The sequence below is a fragment of the Drosophila bipectinata genome, unplaced genomic scaffold, assembly GCF_030179905.1.
Source record: "Drosophila bipectinata strain 14024-0381.07 unplaced genomic scaffold, DbipHiC1v2 scaffold_25, whole genome shotgun sequence".
Lineage (NCBI taxonomy): Eukaryota > Metazoa > Arthropoda > Insecta > Diptera > Drosophilidae > Drosophila > Drosophila bipectinata.
The window spans coordinates 52,501-62,500 of record NW_027222898.1 but is presented as its reverse complement, the minus strand read 5'-3'; the positions used below and the strand labels follow the sequence as shown (position 1 = coordinate 62,500).

Below are 10,000 nucleotides of genomic sequence, written 5' to 3'. Positions count from 1 at the left end.
ATACATTGTTGTACCTGATATACAGGTTAATGCTTTATATAATATTAAAACAATATAAATTATATTTATATTGATTATATAAAACTAAGACATTTCGCAACAATTATTTTAGGTATATCAAAAAATTAAACATATTTTATATGTTTAAATATAGACGAATGTATTGAATATAAATTGCGTGTATATTTAATTAATATACATGCGTTGCGTGATGTATTGTTCATATTAAATTATGCGCATACATTGATAAATGCAACACCTAAAATATACATTGTTGTACCTGATATACAGGTTAATGCTTTATATAATATTAAAACAATATAAATTATATTTATATTGATTATATAAAACTAAGACATTTCGCAACAATTATTTTAGGTATAAAAATAACTTTATTGAAGGAATTGATATATGCCAGTTAAATGGTGTATTTTTAATTTCTTTCAATAAAAACATAATTGACGAATTGTATATTTATATATATTTATAAAACTCTAAGCGGTGGATCACTCGGCTCATGGGTCGATGAAGAACGCAGCAAACTGTGCGTCATCGTGTGAACTGCAGGACACATGAACATCGACATTTTGAACGCATATCGCAGTCCATGCTGTTATGTACTTTAATTAATTTTATAGTGCTGCTTGGACTACATATGGTTGAGGGTTGTAAGACTATGCTAATAAAGTTGCTTATTATTATATATTTTTATAATGATATGCATATGGTATATTATTGGATATATTTATATATTCATAATATTAAATATAAAAGCAATTATCTCAAATATTTATAAAAGAAAAAATGAAGATATACAATTCTTTCTTTTTTCAATTCAAATAATACTGAGAAATGTCTAGCATAAAAAAAATTAAATTTTTTTTAACTAGAATTGTCTCTTATTTAAAGATGCGAAAATTGAAAATATATCAAATATATTGTTCTTCATAGAGATATATTGTTTATATATATATACATTGCTTTATACAACCTCAACTCATATGGGACTACCCCCTGAATTTAAGCATATTAATTAGGGGAGGAAAAGAAACTAACAAGGATTTTCTTAGTAGCGGCGAGCGAAAAGAAATCAGTTCAGCACTAAGTCACTTTGTCTATATGGCAAATGTGAGATGCAGTGTATGGAGCGTCAATATTCTAGTATGAGAAATTAACGATTTAAGTCCTTCTTAAATGAGGCCATTTACCCATAGAGGGTGCCAGGCCCGTATAACGTTAATGATTACTAGATGATGTTTCCAAAGAGTCGTGTTGCTTGATAGTGCAGCACTAAGTGGGTGGTAAACTCCATCTAAAACTAAATATAACCATGAGACCGATAGTAAACAAGTACCGTGAGGGAAAGTTGAAAAGAACTCTGAATAGAGAGTTAAATAGTACGTGAAACTGCTTAGAGGTTAAGCCCGATGAACCTGAATATCCATTATGGAAAATTCATCATTAAAGTTATAATATTTAAATAATATTATAGAAATAGTGTGCATTTTTTCCATATAAGGACATTGTAATCTATTAACATATATAATTTATCATAAAATATGACTTATAGTTTATTCAAATTATTATGCTTGCATTTTAACATAGGATAAATGTCATTAATTTGATAAAGTGTTGATAGATTAATAAGAATACAGTGCGTTAATTTTTCGGAATTATATAATGGCATAATTATCATTGATTTTTGTGTTTATTATATGCACTTGTATGATTAACAATGCGAAAGATTCAGGATACCTTCGGGACCCGTCTTGAAACACGGACCAAGGAGTCTAACATATGTGCAAGTTATTGGGATATAAACCTAATAGCGTAATTAACTTGACTATTAATGGGATTAGTTTTTTAACTATTTTATAGTTAATTAACACAATCCCGGGGCGTTCTATATAGTTATGTATAATAATATTTATATTATTTATGCCTCTAACTGGAACGTACCTTGAGCAGATATGCTGTGACCCGAAAGATGGTGAACTATACTTGATCAGGTTGAAGTCAGGGGAAACCCTGATGGAAGACCGAAACAGTTCTGACGTGCAAATCGATTGTCAGAATTGAGTATAGGGGCGAAAGACCAATCGAACCATCTAGTAGCTGGTTCCTTCCGAAGTTTCCCTCAGGATAGCTGGTGCATTTTAATGTTATATAAAATAATCTTATCTGGTAAAGCGAATGATTAGAGGCCTTAGGGTCGAAACGATCTTAACCTATTCTCAAACTTTAAATGGGTAAGAACCTTAACTTTCTTGATATGAAGTTTAAGGTTATGATATAATGTGCCCAGTGGGCCACTTTTGGTAAGCAGAACTGGCGCTGTGGGATGAACCAAACGTAATGTTACGGTGCCCAAATTAACAACTCATGCAGAAACCATGAAAGGCGTTGGTTGCTTAAAACAGCAGGACGGTGATCATGGAAGTCGAAATCCGCTAAGGAGTGTGTAACAACTCACCTGCCGAAGCAACTAGCCCTTAAAATGGATGGCGCTTAAGTTGTATACCTATACATTACCGCTAAAGTAGATGATTTATATTACTTGTAATATAAATTTTGAAACTTTAGTGAGTAGGAAGGTACAATGGTATGCGTAGAAGTGTTTGGCGTAAGCCTGCATGGAGCTGCTATTGGTACAGATCTTGGTGGTAGTAGCAAATAATCGAATGAGACCTTGGAGGACTGAAGTGGAGAAGGGTTTCGTGTGAACAGTGGTTGATCACGAGTTAGTCGGTCCTAAGTTCAAGGCGAAAGCCGAAAATTTTCAAGTAAAAATAAATATTACAATTATTGTGAAAATTATATACTTGAATAATTTTGAACGAAAGGGAATACGGTTCCAATTCCGTAACCTGTTGAGTATCCGTTTGTTATTAAATATGGGCCTCGTGCTCATCCTGGCAACAGGAACGACCATAAAGAAGCCGTCGAGAGATATCGGAAGAGTTTTCTTTTCTGTTTTATAGTCGTACTACCATGGAAGTCTTTCGCAGAGAGATATGGTAGATGGGCTAGAAGAGCATGACATATACTGTTGTGTCGATATTTTCTCCTCGGACCTTGAAAATTTATGGTGGGGATACGCAAACTTCTCAACAGGCCGTACCAATATCCGCAGCTGGTCTCCAAGGTGAAGAGTCTCTAGTCGATAGAATAATGTAGGTAAGGGAAGTCGGCAAATTAGATCCGTAACTTCGGGATAAGGATTGGCTCTGAAGATTGAGATAGTCGGGCTTGATTGGGAAACAATAATATGGTTTATGTGCTCGTTCTGGGTAAATAGAGTTATAATCATTTATGGTTGTAACTTGTTCCCCGGATAGTTTAGTTACGTATCCAATTGTGGAACTTTCTTGCTAAAATTTTTAAGAATACTAGTTGGGTCAAACCAATTAGTTCTTATTAATTATAACGATTATCAATTAACAATCAATTCAGAACTGGCACGGACTTGGGGAATCCGACTGTCTAATTAAAACAAAGCATTGTGATGGCCCTAGCGGGTGTTGACACAATGTGATTTCTGCCCAGTGCTCTGAATGTCAAAGTGAAGAAATTCAAGTAAGCGCGGGTCAACGGCGGGAGTAACTATGACTCTCTTAAGGTAGCCAAATGCCTCGTCATCTAATTAGTGACGCGCATGAATGGATTAACGAGATTCCTTCTGTCCCTATCTACTATCTAGCGAAACCACAGCCAAGGGAACGGGCTTGGAATAATTAGCGGGGAAAGAAGACCCTTTTGAGCTTGACTCTAATCTGGCAGTGTAAGGAGACATAAGAGGTGTAGAATAAGTGGGAGATATTAGACTTCGGTTTGGTATCGACAATGAAATACCACTACTCTTATTGTTTCCTTACTTACTTGATTAAATGGAACGTGTATCATTTCCTAGCCATTATACGGATATATTTATTATATCTTATGGTATTGGGTTTTGATGCAAGCTTCTTGATCAAAGTATCACGAGTTTGTTATATAATCGCAAACAAATTCTTTAATGAGAGATGCATTCATGTATTATCGATTTGAAAATTTGGTATAACTCCAATTACTCAGGTATGATCCAATTCAAGGACATTGCCAGGTAGGGAGTTTGACTGGGGCGGTACATCTCTCAAATAATAACGGAGGTGTCCCAAGGCCAGCTCAGTGCGGACAGAAACCACACATAGAGCAAAAGGGCAAATGCTGACTTGATCTCGGTGTTCAGTACACACAGGGACAGCAAAAGCTCGGCCTATCGATCCTTTTGGTTTAAAGAGTTTTTAACAAGAGGTGTCAGAAAAGTTACCATAGGGATAACTGGCTTGTGGCGGCCAAGCGTTCATAGCGACGTCGCTTTTTGATCCTTCGATGTCGGCTCTTCCTATCATTGTGAAGCAAAATTCACCAAGCGTTGGATTGTTCACCCATGCAAGGGAACGTGAGCTGGGTTTAGACCGTCGTGAGACAGGTTAGTTTTACCCTACTAATGACAAAACGTTGTTGCGACAGCATTCCTGCGTAGTACGAGAGGAACCGCAGGTACGGACCAATGGCACAATACTTGTTCGAGCGAACAGTGGTATGACGCTACGTCCGTTGGATTATGCCTGAACGCCTCTAAGGTCGTATCCGTGCTGGACTGCAATGATAAATAAGGGGCAATTTGCATTGTATGGCTTCTAAACCATTTAAAGTTTATTATTTATATTTTAAACGACAATGGATGTGATGCCAATGTAATTTGTAACATAGTAAATTGGGAGGATCTTTGATCACCTGATGCCATGCTAGTTACATATGAAAACATTATTTAATACAATGACAAAGCCTAGAATCAATTGTAAACGACTTTTGTAACGGGCAAGGTGTTGTAAGTGGTTGAGCAGCTGCCATACTGCGATCCACTGAAGCTTATCCTTTGCTTGATGATTCGAAATATAAAAAAAATGTAAATATGCATGTGTAAATATGTATATTTAGTATAAAAAATCTTTATATGCTATATCTAAGAAAGCATATAAGGATTTATCACGGGTTGTCCACGTTTCCCTACTAATTGTGGCCTACTAACTGTTTCGTCATCTTATTAGTGACGTGAAAAATGAAAATAATATTTTTCATTTATATTGTTATAAGTCTTAAACCTTATAACGGCGGAAGATGAATTACTTTCGTTTAGGTAGCCAAATGCCTCGTCATCTTATTAGTGACGTGAAAAATGAAAATAATATTTTTCATTTATATTGTTATAAGTCTTAAACCTTATAACGGCGGAAGATGAATTACTTTCGTTTAGGTAGCCAAATGCCTCGTCATCTTATTAGTGACGTGAAAAATGAAAATAATATTTTTCATTTATATTGTTATAAGTCTTAAACCTTAAGACGGCGGGAGTTGAATTACTTTCGCATAGGTAGCCAAATGCCTCGTCATCTTATTAGTGACGCGCATGATTCAATTCAAGAGATTCCTTCTGTCCCTATTTAAAACCTCACGGATATTAAAAATATTAAACATATATTGTTATAAGTCTTAAACCTTAAGACGGCGGGAGTTGAATTACTTTCGCATAGGTAGCCAAATGCCTCGTCATCTTATTAGTGACGCGCATGATTCAATTCAAGAGATTCCTTCTGTCCCTATTTAAAAACTCACGAATATTAAAAATATTAAAAATATTTTCATATGGATATGCAATCGTATGGATATCCAAATATGTGTGGGAAAGTCGTACTTCCTATACGATAAATGACCGGATTGACGAAACCGTGTTCAAAAAGGTATATAGGGTAGGTGGTGTTCGGCCTACCAATATAATATTAAAATAATATTATATTAAACAGAAGATCGCCAGTATTAATATATAAGCATATGGTTATGAATACATATGCATATAACATATATGAAAATATATGAATATATAAAAAAAAATATATATGAATATGAAAATATTTATATGTATATGGAATATATGGTAGGTGATGATGTTAGCCTACCATATAATATATAATATAATAATTTAATTATATTATATTAAATATGGAAATATTAAAAATATATTAAAAATATTAAAAATATTTTCATATGGATATGCAATCGTATGGATATCCAAATATGTGTGGGAAAGTCATACTTCCCATACAATAAATGACCGGATTGACGAAACCGTGTTCAAAAAGGTATATAGGGTAGGTGGTGTTCAGCCTGCCAATATAATATTAAAATAATATTATATTAAACAGAAGACCGCCAGTATTAATATATGAGCATATGGTTATGAATACATATGCATATAACATATATGAAAATATATGAATATAAAAAAATATATATGGATATGAAAATATTTATATGTATATGAAATATATGGTAGGTGATGGTGATAGCCTACCATATAATATATAATATAATAATTTAATTATATTATATTAAATATGGAAATATTAAAAATATATTAAAAATATTAAAAATATTTTCATATGGATATGCAATCGTATGGATATCCAAATATGTGTGGGAAAGTCATACTTCCCATACAATAAATGACCGGATTGACGAAACCGTGTTCAAAAAGGTATATAGGGTAGGTGGTGTTCGGCCTACCAATATAATATTAAAATAATATTATATTAAACAGAAGACCGCCAGTATTAATATATGAGCATATGGTTATGAATACATATGCATATAACATATATGAAAATATATGAATATAAAAAAATATATATGGATATGAAAATATTTATATGTATATGAAATATATGGTAGGTGATGGTGATAGCCTACCATATAATATATAATATAATAATTTAATTATATTATATTAAATATGGAAATATTAAAAATATATTAAAAATATTAAAAATATTTTCATATGGATATGCAATCGTATGGATATCCAAATATGTGTGGGAAAGTCATACTTCCCATACAATAAATGACCGGATTGACGAAACCGTGTTCAAAAAGGTATATAGGGTAGGTGGTGTTCAGCCTGCCAATATAATATTAAAATAATATTATATTAAACAGAAGACCGCCAGTATTAATATATAAGCATATGGTTATGAATACATATGCATATAACATATATGAAAATATATGAATATAAAAAAATATATATGGATATGAAAATATTTATATGTATATGAAATATATGGTAGGTGATGGTGATAGCCTACCATATAATATATAATATAATAATTTAATTATATTATATTAAATATGGAAATATTAAAAATATATTAAAAATATTAAAAATATTTTCATATGGATATGCAATCGTATGGATATCCAAATATGTGTGGGAAAGTCATACTTCCCATACAATAAATGACCGGATTGACGAAACCGTGTTCAAAAAGGTATATAGGGTAGGTGGTGTTCGGCCTACCAATATAATATTAAAATAATATTATATTAAACAGAAGACCGCCAGTATTAATATATGAGCATATGGTTATGAATACATATGCATATAACATATATGAAAATATATGAATATAAAAAAATATATATGGATATGAAAATAATTATATGTATATGAAATATATGGTAGGTGATGAGGATAGCCTACCATATAATATATAATATAATAATTTAATTATATTATATTAAATATGGAAATATTAAAAATATATTAAAAATATTAAAAATATTTTCATATGGATATGCAATCGTATGGATATCCAAATATGTGTGGGAAAGTCATACTTCCCATACAATAAATGACCGGATTGACGAAACCGTGTTCAAAAAGGTATATAGGGTAGGTGGTGTTCAGCCTGCCAATATAATATTAAAATAATATTATATTAAACAGAAGACCGCCAGTATTAATATATAAGCATATGGTTATGAATACATATGCATATAACATATATGAAAATATATGAATATAAAAAAATATATATGGATATGAAAATATTTATATTTATATGAAATATATGGTAGGTGATGGTGATAGCCTACCATATAATATATAATATAATAATTTAATTATATTATATTAAATATGGAAATATTAAAAATATATTAAAAATATTAAAAATATTTTCATATGGATATGCAATCGTATGGATATCCAAATATGTGTGGGAAAGTCATACTTCCCATACAATAAATGACCGGATTGACGAAACCGTGTTCAAAAAGGTATATAGGGTAGGTGGTGTTCAGCCTGCCAATATAATATTAAAATAATATTATATTAAACAGAAGACCGCCAGTATTAATATATAAGCATATGGTTATGAATACATATGCATATAACATATATGAAAATATATGAATATAAAAAAATATATATGGATATGAAAATATTTATATGTATATGAAATATATGGTAGGTGATGGTGATAGCCTACCATATAATATATAATATAATAATTTAATTATATTATATTAAATATGGAAATATTAAAAATATATTAAAAATATTAAAAATATTTTCATATGGATATGCAATCGTATGGATATCCAAATATGTGTGGGAAAGTCATACTTCCCATACAATAAATGACCGGATTGACGAAACCGTGTTCAAAAAGGTATATAGGGTAGGTGGTGTTCGGCCTACCAATATAATATTAAAATAATATTATATTAAACAGAAGACCGCCAGTATTAATATATGAGCATATGGTTATGAATACATATGCATATAACATATATGAAAATATATGAATATAAAAAAATATATATGGATATGAAAATATTTATATGTATATGAAATATATGGTAGGTGATGGGGATAGCCTACCATATAATATATAATATAATAATATTTATTATATTATAATAAATATGGAAATATTAAATTATTTTCATATGGATATGGATATGGATATACATATTCATATGGATATACTAAAATATACTGAAATATACCGATGAGTATATTTAGGTGAGGGTAAAAAGGCAAATAAATACCCAGCTTGACGAAAGTGTGTTCAAAAAGGTATATAGGGTAGGTGGTGTCGTCCTACCAATATAGTATATTATTTATATTATATGAATATACTAAAATACCGATGAGTATTTTTAGGTGAGGGAAAGAAGGCAAATAAATACCCAGCTTGACGAAAGTGTGGTCAAAAAGGTATATATGGTAGGTGGTGTAAGCCTATCTATATAATATAACATACTATATTATATATTATATATACACTATATTGTATACTTAGATAATATCGTTGAAGCGTCTACGTCTTATTATAAATTATAATTTGACAAGTTTCCAATTATTATCGTTAATTTCTGGTTCTAGGCAAATAAAAATTTCTTTTTATTATATCCTAGTAAGTATATGGAATTAAATTTAATTTCATATACGTATATGATAATAGTAGTAATATTATTATTATTATTATTGTATAAATAAATATGAATAAACTATATATATGAAAATATATAAATATATGAAAATTAAAAAGTGCTTAGTTTTATATCATATAAAACTAGACTTTTATATACAAAGAAAATAAATTTTAAATTTATTATCAAAATACATATGCGATAATTTTATTATAAAATTAAGCAAATATATATATGTGAATATATACAAATTGTTGTATGTGAAAATATAAAGATATTTTAGAATTAAATATATGCATAATATTGTATTTTATTAAAAAAAATATTAAAGAAGGCTTATATAAATAAAAAGACCGCCCGCTCATATAAATACCCTAACACAAACGAGGGTTTAAGAAAAAGCCATGAAAAAAATATACCCTGAGGTGTATGCGTTGGGCACCCGAGGGATATATTATAAATATATATATATATATATATATTTTAATAAATGAACGAATATTGAATGCCATATAATAATTGGCCAAATTCGTTAATATTTTAATTTATACAAATATTTGCAATATTTATTTTCTATATATCAATATGAAAATGAAATATATCAAAGATATAAACATTATTCTGGTTGATCCTGCCAGTAGTTATATGCTTGTCTCAAAGATTAAGCCATGCATGTCTAAGT

General features: G+C 30.2%; 3 non-coding genes across 3 annotated transcripts in view; all 3 read left to right on the top strand.

Annotated features, from left to right (window-relative positions):
• The first annotated feature begins 490 nt into the window (after nt 1-490).
• LOC138927441 (5.8S ribosomal RNA) lies at nt 491-669 on the top strand. Its single transcript, XR_011443934.1, has one exon. It is a non-coding gene; the product is annotated as a 5.8S ribosomal RNA (ribosomal RNA).
• Nucleotides 670-987: 318 nt separating this feature from the next.
• Nucleotides 988-4,937, top strand: LOC138927435 (large subunit ribosomal RNA). Its single transcript, XR_011443928.1, has one exon. It is a non-coding gene; the product is annotated as a large subunit ribosomal RNA (ribosomal RNA).
• A 4,999-nt stretch (nt 4,938-9,936) lies between these two features.
• Nucleotides 9,937-10,000, top strand: part of LOC138927425 (small subunit ribosomal RNA) — a 1,995-nt gene continuing 1,931 nt past the window's right edge. The window contains exon 1 of the ribosomal RNA XR_011443918.1: nt 9,937-10,000. This exon is cut by the window's right edge and continues 1,931 nt beyond it. This is a non-coding gene — a ribosomal RNA (small subunit ribosomal RNA).